The following is a 15,365-nucleotide window of genomic DNA, read 5'->3' as shown; positions in this document are numbered from 1 at the left end:
CAGGCGCCCTCCTGTTTCTGTCCATAATGATGACAGGCATCCATTAGTGCACAGTAGAAACACGAGCCACAGAGGTTAACTCAGGCCCTCCTCCCCCCCTGACAGCCTCTTCCCTTTCCACAGCCCCTGGCCCCCACTATACAACCTACCTATCTATAGGGCAGATAATTGTGGCTCTCAGTTGCTGTTGGCAAAGCTTTGATTAAGGGTCAGCTCCAGCTCAGACACCAGCATGTGCACCCTAGTGAGTTTAACACAACCTGGAAAGCAGGTCCAGCCCTCAGGGACCATATTGTGTCTCTGGTATATAACAAACGTGCCTCCAGGAAAAGTAATGGTGGGACTGGTTTTTGAGAAGAGTGCTGCAAATGAGGAAATTGTTATTGTTGCTGTTGGGACACAGAAGCATGTATTTTGGTGGGTTTAAATGTAGGAGATAGAGCATTTTATGTTTTTTGGATGATGCTAATGTGTCACTGTGATTTTAAAAGAATATTAAATAAATCCCAAAGATGTATCAGCAGAAAAACAACTATCTTGATCAGGTTTAGTTGGAAAATCTTAAAGTAAATCAGATTTTTGAGTCAGTTTTCCTGTTGGTTTAGATTCTCTCATGAAGAGTGAGAAAACCAGATATGAATAGATGATAGGGTTTGAAATCAAAACTACAGTTGTCACTGCACATGTACTGTTCAACACCCTTCCTCATAAGTGTCTGCGGTTGTCACTGCCATGAGAATATGGCAGCGGTGTCATACGTTCTGGTAAAGTCTAACAGGCCTCCTTGGAATTGGGTGTGTCACGCTCCCACTAGTGTGTCATGTTAACATCTCCCTTGTGTCATAACTCTTTCCTCATGTGTCTCAGAGGCACTGTGCTGAGCTTAAAGCCATATAATTTTTCCTTTCAGCTGATTTTAGCGCAGCCGTATCCGTCTCTGCATCTTTTATGTAGCTGGAGGATTTGGCACAACAGTGTTCGCACGCCCATTCTTTGATTCTTTGGCCATCTTTGTCATCAAGTACAATGTTAAGCCTCCGCTACAACTGAGTAACAACCATCTGTGTGCTGTGGTTGGACTGTCAGGGAGAGAAGCTTGTGATTGGCCAACATAGAGCTTACAAAGATCTATTTAAGGGGACGCAGGCTTTTATACTACAGTGAACCCATGTACTTGTTTGCTCTTTTCGTGGTCAAGATACAGGAAGTACTTTGTTCTGGGATTTAACGGCAGGGGCAAAAAAGAAACTCTGACTTCTCAAAAGAATTAAATGAAAGGTTACAAGTAGACAATAAAGTTTATGAAGGGTGTGATAAGAATTCCCACTGAATTTAACATAGAGTTCATTTGTAAGATAAATGACGTTCGAAACTACCAGCAGCACATAAATCTCCATCTCATGTCTCAATTGTTGCATCAGAAATACATGCAACATGCAAATGATTAGGCAAGGCAAGGCAAGGCAAGTTTATTTGTATAGCACAATTCAGCACAAGGTAATTCAAAGTGCTTTACAGAGACATTAAAAGCAACAAGACACAATTTAAAACAATAAAAACAGTCGATTAAAAAGGGAAATAGAAACTGAGAATGATAGTGATAATAATAAAATACAGTAACATAAAATAAAAACAGGCTCAATACATTGAACAGTCAGGATAAGAAAAGAAGTAGAATAATAAAAGGCATAAATCAGCAGTGTGTAGTTAAAAAGTACAGGCAGTAGAATACAGCAGGTAAGTATTTAATCTAAGAGTACGCTTCAGTAAACAATAGTGTTTTTAGCCCTGATTTAAAGGAGCTGACAGTTTGAGCAGACCTCAGATCTACAGGAAGTTTGTTCCACAGGTGAGGAGCATAATAACTGAATGCTGCCTGACCTTGTTTGGTTCTTGTTCTTGGAACACACAACAAACCTGTTCCAGATGACCTAAGGGGTCTGGATGCTTCGTAGGGAACCAGTAGATCAAGCATGTATTTTGGTCCGAGACCATTTAGGGCTTTGTAGACCAGCAGTAAGATTTTAAAATCTATTCTTTGACTCACAGGAAGCCAGTGTAGCGATTTAATGACTGGTGTAATATGGTCCAGTTTCCTGGTGTTTGGAAGGACTCTGGCGGCAGTGTTCTGAATCAGCTGCAGCTGTCTGATTGATTTTTTGTTAAGGCCTGTAAATAAGCCATTGCAATAATCCAACCTACTAAAAATGAATGCATGAATAAGTTTTTCCATGTCTTGTTTAGACAGAAACCCCTTAATTTTAGCTATATTTTTCAGGTGGTAATAGGCAGATTTAGTAATAAACTTTAACTTTACAAATGCAACAGATACTAAAAATTGTTATATGAATAATATATAGTTGATCATTTATGAAATCAAACCACAGTTAACTTTTTGACACTTATAGGGAACAGAAACAAACTGTAAATGCTGACATTTTTATCCTAAGTTCAACCTCTAGGAAGCTACAGCCAGTAGCCAGTTGGCTTAGCCTAACATAAAAATTAGAAACATGAGGACACAATTAGCCTGGTTCTTACCAAAGGTAACAAAATGCACCTACCAGCACTTATGAAGCTCACTGATTAACATGGTGTATTTTGTTTGATTAATTGGTACAAAAACCGAGATATAAACACGTCAAGTTGTGGTTTCACGGGGAGTTATGTGTCAGACTATTTTCCTGAGAGCCCCGACTGTATACAATAATGGACGTAGCTATTATCACGTCACCCACTGGTTTGTGGACTCACGTTTTTTAAGGCCTCAATTTTGGCATTTTGGTTGTCACCATCTTGGTTTGGGGGGCCAGAGGTCAACATATTTGAATGAGAATGTGGAGGTGTGGGGGAGTGAAGGGTGGATCTGACTCATAGACTGTGATGACACCTTGCAGACAGCCTGTCGCTCAAGCTTCCCACCCTTACATTTGCAGAACTTTCAGCCTTAATAAAATGTACACAGGTGAGTTATGTAAAAATGACCATTTTTGGCACTTCCTCGTTGGTTTAACTTTTTAGCCCAGTCGTTACCACTGCTGTAAGCAGTAACTAGTCTCATCTAGTTGCTTGGTAATCTCCATAATGACCACAAGACTCAAGGCAGCCTCGTTTTTAGAGCTACGACATGAGAATGGTCTCAGTCTTCTCTTAAGCGAAAAACTGTACTTTTCAAAATATCGAGTTAATATGGCCAACATGTTTGCAGTTGGTTATTTATGCATCAACAGATATGGAGCAACAGTGTCATCTTTTTGGTGTACTGTTTGTACCCACTTGATGAGTGCAACTTCAATATTCATTCTCCTTTTAGCTTTGTTTTTGGTCTCTACCAACTCCTGAGTGGAATATCAGGATCTTTAGCAGCTAAATGCTTCACTATGTTCACCATAGTTTTTGGTGCAGGACAGGTAGTGTACAGTGGGTTAAACAAAGCTTTTGAGCTGGAAATTATGCTGACGATAGCGGCAAGAGTTGGAAGACATTTGTCTGTTTATCACTAAGAGCAACTCTTCAAAGTCATGTGATCCATTGTTCACAGGAGTCCACAGCCATGCTTGCAGTTCTGTGAGGCTGTATTGAGCACTGCTAAGGTAAAGAGGTGCTTTGAGCTACACGCTAATGTCAGAATGCTAACATGCTCACAATGACAATGCTAACATGCTGATGCTTATATAGCAAGTGTAATGCTCGCCATGTTCATCATCTAAGGCTGCATTCACACCAAATCTGGTGATGCAGTGATAGCTACAGGGTTGTGCAGCACTGTAGAAGTGTCACTTAAACGGTTAATTTGTGGGGGAGTGGAGACCAACAATCCAAAGCCAATCTTCCCATCTCAGCAACTGAGCATTTGTCTCTGGTAACTTTGTTTGTGTTTGCTCAAAAGATCTGTAGAATTAATTTTGTTCATCATTACTGTATTATCTTTACTGCCACAAAAGACACACACACACACACACACACACACAAACAAAGCAAGTGCTCTCTTTTGTAGGATAGTACACACGAGCTGTTAATACATACCTTGATATTCCTTGTACTCACATTAATATCTAACAACAGAATGAGACTATTAGCTACTTGTTTACGTGGACAGGGGCTGTCTTTCCAGGCTGATCGGTAGTCACATGATTGGCCACCACAGCTTGACGCTAGGTTGCATTTCTCCAAAAGCTGAATCTGTTTTGAACTTTTTGCTGCAGCTCAGGTGCATTTTCTTCCAGCCACACCTGCAGCCCCCCCACCACAGCCTAGACACACCAACCACACTCAAATGAATGGGATGAGTGGTGTTTTTGTCGCAATGCTGGATTTGGTGTAAATGCAACCTTAGTTTAGTAACAGATTAAAATTTCAACCAATGATAAAATAAGATGAAATGTCAGTGGATCACCAAAGTTATTATAATTCATCCTGTTGGGCAGTGGTTCCCAACCTTTTTCCTTAAGGGAGCCCTTTTCTATCATTGAGTAAACCAATGACCCCTGACTAAGTGACATTATTTATGGATATTTCATATCATATTGAACGTATAACGACAACAGAACAGAGCTAATAAAATTAACCCAAATAGTGATCAAAATAACTGTAGGGAGTTTGAGTAAAATTTTGCAATTTGGATGAATCTTGATCACATTATTTCTTGTAAATATTTCATCAGAGATGAGTTGTCCTCTTATTTTTAGAATTTTCTTTATACAGCTCTCTGACTGTATTGTGTATTTGCAATTTTATAAATCATACATACTTAATTGTTTTTGCTTTTGTTTTGTTTTTTACAAATTCAGTCTTTCTTCATTAGGTCTTTGTTCTTTTTAACTGCTTACTTTTCTAATGCAGGACAAGGCTGTTTAGCAGAGGTGAATATGGCTTGGGTTCAGGTCGTCACTGCGCCCTTATCCTGTGAGGTTTTTATTGAATTTATAACTTGAATATAATCCAAACTTTAACAATAAAAATTTCATTTAGTTTTCTTCACTGAAATGAACAAACTACTGATATATAGGCCTAATGTGTATTTTTTGTGTTTTCTTACACCCCTTAAAATGAAGAGGGCCACATGTGAAGCTTAGGTGACCCCTGGTGGGGGTTGGGATCTCAAGGTTGGGAACCAGTGCTGTGGAGGACATGAATATCGCTGCAAAATTTCATGGCAATCCATCTCATAAATGTTGAGACTCAACAAAACCCACAACTTCACTGTGTTCGAGGAAAAATCGGAAGGAAAATTCAAGGTCATCCCCCGAAGAACATGAATATCTGTACAAAATTTTATTCCATTCAAACATTGTTTAAATATTTCAGTCGTGACCAACATAGGAGACCAACTTTTTATTGTAGAAGCTTTAAGAATTTTTAGGTTTTTTTGTGGCGGTTAGTGAAAATTCCATTCTTTAGCATTATTGCATTATTTGTGTCTCTAGTTATTTACCATGACATACAGTTTGTTGTTAACTGACTTTACATGCCTTTATATCCGTAACAAGGCAAAACACAATCAGCATGAATGCACTGATACTGAATCTGCTGGTGATTTTAAAAAGCGGCAGTCCAGTTTCAGAGAAGAGAAAGTGAATCGTGTGAAGTCACACACCGCCCACACGTGGCCAAGCAGTGGCCTGCAATACTAACACATCCAGGCTGAACAGCAACACAAGTTGGTGGCCTCTGAGCTGTAACCCAACAAACTCTGACCTCAGCCTGCACATCAGGTGTTGAGAAACGTTCAACTGTCCAAACTGTTGTGGGAACCCACCATCTGCCTGCCTCCCGTACGTTTACACTGTCTTCTGGAGCACAGATGAAACCTCAGACAAAATCAGACAAATGAGTGAAAACAAAACCATGACAAACTATCAAACTGATAACATCAAAACCCAGGAAAAACAACTATCTGAAAGCCTCTGCCTCCATTCAGCTGCTCTGGTGAGAAACATTCGAAGAGAGTATGTCAGCTTCAAGTCTCTTTTGCACAGGCGAGGTCAAAAGGTCACCATAAGTCTGTGAGTGACAGCAGTAATGGTGAGAGAGGCTATATTTAAATCCCGAGGAGAGGAACAGCCTTGACTCATGTGTGGACCCTGCGCATCCTCTTTCCTCAAAAGGAAAATGAATCTGTTCTTCTTGTCAAATTTCCTAGCATCCATATGACTTGATGGCAATAATTATTTTAAGATACTGATGGTGAAATCTGTTGCAGAATGAGCAAATACTGTCAACCTTTGAAATTTAGGTCAGTTCTTAAAAAAGAAACGTATAATTTCTGACAATGTCCTCATATCCACGTATGAGTTAGAAAGTAGGTTACGCATTATTGGAAAGAGTAAAGTATCACTGCCTGGTTAGAATAGATTTTATTGATCCATGTGATAAAGTGAACCCTCTCTTTAAAGATTCTTTCCCAATGTCCTGCTGAGGAGTTCAGTTGCTTTGTTGTCTGAATAGATCTGGAGTCTAACTGTGTTGATTCGTCTGTGGCAGCTGAGGTGTTTAGTGAATGCTGCTGTGGTTGATTGGTGGAAGGAGTGGAAATCAGGAGCATTGGGTTTTCCCACAGAACCACAGCCAGAGGACTTTGAAATAGGAGCAGCTCCTCTGAAGCTTTATCAAGTCCTGATCACCTGATAAATCTGTCAGAAGCTGCAGCCCCATCCATAGGAACCTGTTATTCATATGTGCTAGTAAAACAGATCTCTGAGGGACTAATCCTTTAATCCTGAGTCATTGTTTCATCAGTAGAAGAATCGCTTGTGTTTGCTTCAAAGACTTAAACTTGTTATCTTGAAGAGTGCTTCCCAGATCAGTTTTAAGTGTCACATAAATGTTCGAGATTAATGAGGAAAGTGTGGCAGATGCATCGTTTGTTATCCCTTCACTCTTGGTGTTTTCAGAGCGGCTTACCCCCAGGGCTGCTTTGACATGCACATGCATACCTATCTGTGCTGCTATCTCTTTACAGTATATCTGTGTCAGCAGCGGGCTGAGGCAGGAGCATGAGAAATGGAGGCGAACTCGGTCCTCAGTCCCGCGGATAGGGGCTGTGCACTCAGCTGTAAACGGTTTCTGTGTGTGCGTGTGTGTGTGTGTGTGTGTGTTTGTGTTTGTGTGTGTGTCATGAGTCTTTATTTCCATCTGTTTTCATCACCTCTGGAAAGGTGGCATGACGAGTCTTCCCACAGGAGTGGCGAGAGCGTTGCCGTCCCGCACCTTCCTCCTCTCCTCACCTTACTTGATGACATGGGCCTTATCGCTGCATCTGCCAGGCCAGTTAGTCCTTTCTCTTTGTTTGGGGATTAAGGGGATGCTGCTGCACCCATTGTCAGGTATGGAACACTAAACTGGGAGCTTTTCACAGATGAGGCTAGGGCTGAGCAATATATTCAGATTATATTGATATTGTGATACGAGATTGATATCATCTCAGATTGTGTTTACCGTAATATCACAAGTGTTGTATTTTCCTGGTTTTAAAGGCTTCGTTACAGTACAGTGATGTCATTTTCTGATCATAGCCGGGCTGTTCTAGCTGTTCTGTTATCTGCCTTTACCCACTTAGTCCAGCACTGCATCCGAAATCACATACTATGCCCTACATACCTAAAATGTGTACTATCGTTCAACACACTTTTGTGTTATAAACACTACTATGTATGTTTTCAGAAACACCGAGCAGTAATTACCACATCACTTCCTGAGAGCTTTCTTACCAATTGGAAACGTATAACTATGGTAATTCTTGCCAACCTCAGCTCTAAAGTCAGCTGCAAACATGATGAATGTCTGCAGTTTGGGACTTTTCATCAAGTCTCTAGAAGTAATGTTACTTTGGCTGTTAGAAAATGCAAACCACAGGCAAACTCTTTGTGTAACATTTAAGCGGCAACCTCTGGGGCTGAAAAATGAAGCCAACGTGAAAGGGCAAAAAAATGCAGTTCCTCTAGCGGCCACCTGAGGCTGGCTCCAAAAGTGAGTCAATCCCCGTAGACCCCCATGTTAAAATGCCCAACATTACAGAAGAAATAAACACAGTTTAAAAAACTGTTAAAAACAGTTTTGTTCTCTATAGCTATTTGCAGTGTTCGTGACAACTGTACTGGGGGTGAATTTATATAAAACCCACTTGTTTAACTTTTAATATGGATTAAATTTACACATATTTAAGGCCATGGCTGCTTTGAGTGACAGGCATCTGTTGGTCTATGAGACAGATCCACCCCTCACTCCTCCACAGTTCCACCCTTTTGCCCAAATATGGTCTCTTCTGGCTCCAAAAACCAAGATGATGATGGCTAAAATGCCAAACTCGATTCTTCATAAAGGAAGTCCAAAGACCAATGGGTGATGTCACAGTAGCTACGTCCATTATTTTATAGCCTATGGTAATAATAAGTCGCATCTACAGTAATGCTTAGGTTAGCTAAATGCTATCATCACCATGCTAACAAGCTTATGTTTAGCAAGTGTAATGTTTATGTGTGTACCAAATTTCATGGCATGCCATCCAATTAGTTTTTGAGATATTTTAGTCTGGATCAGAGTGGTGGCTTGACTGGTGGTCAGACCAATAAATGCTGCGAACACGTACCTTTGAAACAATGGCAGCCAGCTGGCAAGAAATGATCTTGTATTACAGTTAAACAGTAGGCTAAAACATGTTTCTGAAAATATTTGAAGTAAGAAATAGTCAACTAAGTATCTGTGTTTATACTCGATCAGCGCTGCCTAGTTTTACCATTCAATCTCCGTTTTTTTCTGCCTCTCTTTTCACTGTGCAGAAAACACAAACTCTCGCTATTACAGCCAAACAGGGTAATAAAATTTGTTTGATCGGATTTCAGTTCGAGTTTGAGAGAGAGACGCGGGTCTGTCTCTTGATCTTATTCTATACTCTTTGTGTCCACTGTGGGGGCATGTGTAGTGGGCAATACAAAAATGTCTGTAGTTCAACAGCCCAAGAGCCTGCAAAACAGAGGAGTAGAGCAAGGGAGAGTATCTTGGCGCTGGTTAGATGGAGGGAAGTTCACCACTGCTCATTTACACATACTACCCACATTGTTTTGAGACAAAGATGGGTGAAAATCGGTGAAGCATCCCTTTAAAGCATCGTTCTGTTTGGCCTGGAGCTGTGCAGGAGAGAAGTGGCGATGTAACTTTACTCCTATGATATGATAAACTAAAATATGAGTCCTCCTCCATATAAGGTCAGAATGTGATACATTTCATTCAGTTTCTCTTCAGGAAGACTCAGAAATGTTTCACAAAAGTACTGACAGCATCAAAGAGGTGATGCCTTCACTCCGTGGTGAGCCACCATTACAAAGAGAGGTTGACCTTGCCTTTGGCCTCTTGGCTGTCTGACAAAGCAATCCCCATGCTCTAGTGCAGTACGGCTGTCCTCTAAATGAAAGTAGCTGAGAGGCGAAGGGCAAAGAGGCCTATGGAATATCAATGTGCGATGCTCTCAATTAAGATTAAAGCTTCAAATGGAATCCTATGGAGCCGCTTCCCTAAGAAATGCTTGACATTTTACCCTTGCTGACTCTGGATAAAAAAAAAAAGAGTCCTGCATCACCATTACCACCACCACCACAGTCGCTAACTAGCTGCCCCTCCTCTGCAATTCACTGAATTTATTCTGTAGATATTGACTTAGGCTACAGTCACACTTCTAAGAAATAAGTGAAATGGATCATCTTACTGCCAGTGGATGATAAGAATACTGAAATATGAAAAAGCGTCTGGATCAGCAAAATGACAAACTGGGTGGGGGGAAATATGAGGCAGTCATGATAAACCCTTAGAGACAAATTCCCTACAGCTAGACGAAAAACTGAGGGGAGGAAAGAGAGGTAGAGGAGAAAAGAAAATGTACATCTGCCCATTGTAAATGTATGTTTAAGAGAGAGCCTTGTTAATATACAATCTGTATATCCTCTCTGAATGCCGAGAACAAAGACAGACTGCACGTAGATGGCTTTTAAACAAATAAAACACCAGCTACGGGGTTGTTTTTAAAAGTGAATTGGCCAATCTTATCTAAAACTGATTTATTATATAGGAATATCAGTCAGTTTAAGAATTTCCCCTCTGTATTTTACTTCCAGTATTGTAAATACATCACATCTTTCTCTGACAATTGCACACAGTATTGTCTCAGTGCATTTCTTTAACCACAAAACACTCCTCGTTCACAAGAAACAGCCAATTACAAAGCTACAATTCTGTGCTTTATTCCCTATAATTAGTACAATGTTTGAGATTTATTTAGCAGTTTGTTAAGATTCAGCAGATGTCGTTTCTGGGCCAGCGGCTTCAGTTTGAATATAAAACACAAGTCGGTATTTACTTGGAATATGCGGCATGCTTCCTGGTGATTTACAGAACATGATGTCAGTTGTTTGCATCTGATCTTGTAGATTAATACAGATTATGATGCTGTTAACAGTGTGTATCTGCCAGTTTCATCACATCTGAGCTGTGTGAGCATTTCTAGTTATGATTTTGGTACAAAAGACATTATGTGACCACTTAAATCAAGACAGTAAATAGGAAAAAAAAACATATCTGCTCATTTTATTGAGCATATGAAACTCCAGGTGGGGCTGAGCTACATGTATAAAACTGATCTCACATTTTATTGCTGAAAATAAGAGAGCAGGGGCTGATTATGAATGCGATGTAGAAAATACGATCAAAATGGAGCCTATCGTGTAAACTCCACCCTTGATAAACAGAATTCCACATCACGCTCCAACTCTGCAGTTAACTGAATCAATGCAATTCCACTTGTGCTGATCTTGCAGACTGGGGCCCTTCCCCCATCCTCCCTCTCTCCCTCTCTTTCTCTCTCCAACACACACACAAACCCATCTCCCTCCCCGTGCAGGTCTACCCATCGTAACACATTAGCAGTAGAAGCCATCACACAATCAAGACAAGGCAGTGTATGAGACGTCAGGCCAATTTGTTTCCTTCTTGGAGCTACATCACATTAGCAGGGTGGCTATACCCTTGAGCTAAATCCAAGTTCACACAGAGGGAGCGGGCGGCCGGACAGGAGGGCAGCAATGTCAGCACTTTTCAGACGGCTGCTGACATGTATCCAGCAGACTGACATGTATGAAAAAAAGCTTGATAGTTTGAAATATGGTCCTTTGGATGTTTCTTTTTTTAATTTTTTTTTGGGGGGGGGGGGGGGGGTAAGGCCTTTTTCTCGGCTTGGAAGAGAAAGAGTGCGAAGTCAGATAATTTAACCAAAAAGTTTTCCAGTCTGAGGTCATAAATCTGCCGAGTAAATATTCAAGTTAATTTACACTCTCATGAGGATGTCACGCATTAAAACAAATGTGATATGACTTCAGCTGTGCCCTGAATCAGGAGACAAATGTGACTTGGAGAGACCAGTCAATAGTTCAATTATCTGATGTCTGTCTTGCTTAATTAAACATATAATTGACCATCCAAGGACTAATGATAGCCATCCCATTACCCATGAATCCAATGGATTTGGCATAACCACCACTTGACCCCACTGTGGATTGACTGGCCTTAGGTACAGGGTCAGAGTGTATCAGTGTTCACCACTGTTGTAACACTCCTTGAGACTGCATTCCCTGTCGCATGTCTCTGAATGTGGCTCGCAGCTCTGCCAAAAACAGTTGGAGGGAAAAATGCAATTACTGCAAGATTATCATACTGCTTCCGTTTGACTTTTCTGACTGAATTCATGAATATATATGAATCCATCTTGCATCTCAATCTGGAAACCCCCCACCACACACACACACACACACACACACACACACACACACACCCCTCATCCAAGTCCCTTACATCTATGTTTGGCTGGTGGCATTTTCTTTGTTTCCTCAAAGTGTGCTCTTACAGGAAGATTAAAGTTTTACCCTGAAAAACACATAATTCAAAAACGTATGAAACATCAAAAATTTCAGCACACATTTCTCTGTGTAAAAAAAAGAAAGAAATTCCCAGTAAAATACATCTTCAGAACTTTGAGGGAGAGTGCATGAAGAATGTGGTTTTCCTAAATATCGCTGTTGTCAGGTGAAAAGCTCCAAAATGTCAACTTTTTGGGAACTGAGGAACACAGCCTGTTTTTTCAGCTTGATGACCGAGCATTTTTAGCGTCATTCAATTGAATTCTTAAAGGTTTCATGAGCTTCAGGCCTCTAGATCTACTTCACACCATAGAGGACCATTTAAACTGAAGGAGGCCCCCCTTTACACCTTACATTAAAATGCATCTAGTACCTAGAGTTTATCTAAATATAATTCAACATTTACATTTACACCTGGTATTAACATGTCTCTCAGCTGTTCACAATATGATACGATCACTCTGTCTAGCTCAAACAACCAAGCGCAGTACAAACAGACCCCACCCCTGCCTGTAGACAAACATTATGGTAAAAAAATATATATATCATTTTAAAAAATTGCAATAACATAGGGTGCACATCATGATATTGTCTGTATTTTCAGGGACAATGGTGGTGGTGTTGAAAAATAATAAATCGCAATATATTTTATGACAATACTCAGCATATGGTAACATTCAAAATCAAAATTATATTGTATCGTGACTGAAGTATCACATTAATATACTAACGTGGATTCTCTGGTGATTCCCACCCCTACTCCAGCATCAGGTGAGAGAGCTGCTGCTGCCTCGCTGATTTGGAACAGTCATGCATGATTACATACTTCTGCCCACATAGTTGTTGTATGTGGATTGAAAACACAATAGCATTTACACTTTTGATAAATGTGGTCACAGTTATTCCCTGACCACATTTGGATGCATCTACACCAGTACTTTTACATGATCAAGTACTATCCGATTTCAATCAAAAAACACCTAACAAATGTTTTAATGCAAGGTGTAAAGGGCGGAAGAGTCAGACATTTTGGAAATACGCTTATACACTTTCTTGCAGAGAGTTGATAAAATTGATACCGCTTTCATATCTGTCCATTCAGTATAAAGTCAGAGCCAGGAGACACTTAACTTAGTTGTAGCTAAGTCACAACCATAGTTTCAGCATGTAGCTTCCTGTAAAACTACAACTTGTTGTTTTCATACTTAAGTCTGTGTACAGCAAACAAACAAGACAGGCATATAACATGTTAATTAGTGAACTTGTATTGCTAGGTGTATTTTTGAACTTTGGACAACACTAGTTAGTTGTTTTCCCCCACTTTCTTCTGTCTTTATGCTAAGCTAAGCTAACCTCATGGCTGTAGCTTCATACTTAACAGACAAGAGATTGGTCGATCTTCTCATCTCACTCACAGCAAGAAAGTGAATAAACAAATTTCCCAAAACATCAAACTCTTCCTTTCAAATCAATTTAAAACAGGAAGGATAGCTACTATTTGAAAATGTTGATTCAAGTGCCAATACAATACCAGTGTTTCGGAGCAAATACCAAACAAATCTATTTTGATACCTACCCTGACATATGTAAACATGTTTTTGCTAAGAAAGTAGCAACAGACAACTTTTTAACCCATTCAATCAGGAACTTTTGATTTTATGAATGTAACTAGATATTTAATGTCACTTTTGTTTTTGATGTTGGGTAAAAAAAATTAATCATACAGAGCATAAGAACAATATAGCCATTGAAAACAAGAGACACATTTTGGGAATTGCCAAATGAAGTGTTCAACACCTAGCTTTACATAATTTGGGTTCTACCATAAATTTAGACATTTTTACTCTATAATCAGGACCATTTAAACTGAAGGAAGACCCTCTTTACACCTTTAACTATTTACATGAGGTCCACACTCAGTAATGTAATTGTGTTAATATAATATCACAGCACACTGACAACACCTATACCCAACCCCCAAACACACACACACACACACACACACACAGAGCGCCCCTCTCTCCCTGAATGTATCACCAACCTTTGGACTTCACCACTACTCCCCTTAATAGCTCAATCTGACGGATCATTTAAAAGCCAGCTGAAACAGACAGATGGGTAATGGATTGCATGGCAAATCAATGCTGGGATCAATGCAAGACATGCATCAATAAATGGATAGAGAGCTGCTGAAATAGACACCAGAGTTAATGTGGAACAGTGTAGAACATCATTGTGTGGAGGAGCACACAGTGGAGGAGGCTAATACGAGTCGCCCTGGCTGATAAGGTGTCCTTTTGAATAATGGAGACAACAAACTGACAGTGATAAGCTAAACTTAAGCTTAGCTGCTATAGTGTGGCTGAGGGAGCTGCGTATTTAGTGCCCATCCCCAACACACACACACACACACACAGAGTCAAAAAGGCAGCCACCAGCAGGCCAATTTCTCTGCCTGCTGTATCTCCACAGCAGTTGCCAGTTAACACAACTATAATCATGTGACAGTGCTGGTCAGCCTGGGTCTGTGGTGAACTAGACTCTAGATACAGTATCGAGGCAGAAATTTAACAGAAGGACAAGTGTGTGTTTTTTGTTCAAAACACAGAGTCCTAGTAATCTTTTCTCCATCCTCACCAGGGACGTGTGAGCAAGCACAAAGTCACCTTCACCAGGGACAAACAACAGTATATTGTTGTTTTTCAGATGTACGTACAGAACGCTGAGCTAACATGCAGGGACACATGGCGTTGTGGGGGAGCAGCTCGCCACAAGTGTTGAACTTGTGTTGGACCCAGGTGGCGTTGTGACCAGTGTCTGACTCATCGCTGCAGCACCGGACGCTCCAGACTTGTGGTTTAAACGTTCAACTGCATGAGGCATCCCACTCACTGATAACTACATTTAATACTGGTGTCAGCTGTTGTGAACAGGCATCATAGTAAACAAAATCAATATGATTCTTGATAAACCTCAGCTTACACTCCTCGGACGAGCAAGGGGCAAGACACTACAGCTGTTTCTTAGGGGCTTGTGCCATAAATCTCTGCTGAATGGCTGGTTTAAGGGTGGGTGCTAAGGAGCAGCTGTACCCGTCTAAAAATAGCGGCCAGGCTGCTGCCGGACAGCGTGTTAAAGCTCAACATGCAGTATAGCACAAAGAGCCTATCAACAATGCCTTCCTCCTACATTAGCCTAACTGCGGCCTTGCATCAGCATTATAATGCAGGAAGTGACTGACTGTTGTGCAAACTGAACGTCCGCGCGTGTCACTGTGTCTGACTCACACACCTAAACAACGGCCAAATCCTGACCACATAATTCAGACACTTTATTTTTCCAATGAGCTGAACATTCATTATCAGTGTGTCGTGGCCTGAGGCAGAACGCTCCCTCCTCGGTGTAGTGACAACCACCGGCCGCCCTGATGGAAAACAAAGCCAAGATGGCACAGCAAACACGAAA

The sequence above is a fragment of the Epinephelus lanceolatus genome, chromosome 1 (assembly GCF_041903045.1).
Source record: "Epinephelus lanceolatus isolate andai-2023 chromosome 1, ASM4190304v1, whole genome shotgun sequence".
NCBI lineage: Eukaryota > Metazoa > Chordata > Actinopteri > Perciformes > Serranidae > Epinephelus > Epinephelus lanceolatus.
The sequence above is the reverse complement of the archived record's forward strand: the minus strand, read 5'-3'. Positions refer to the sequence as shown.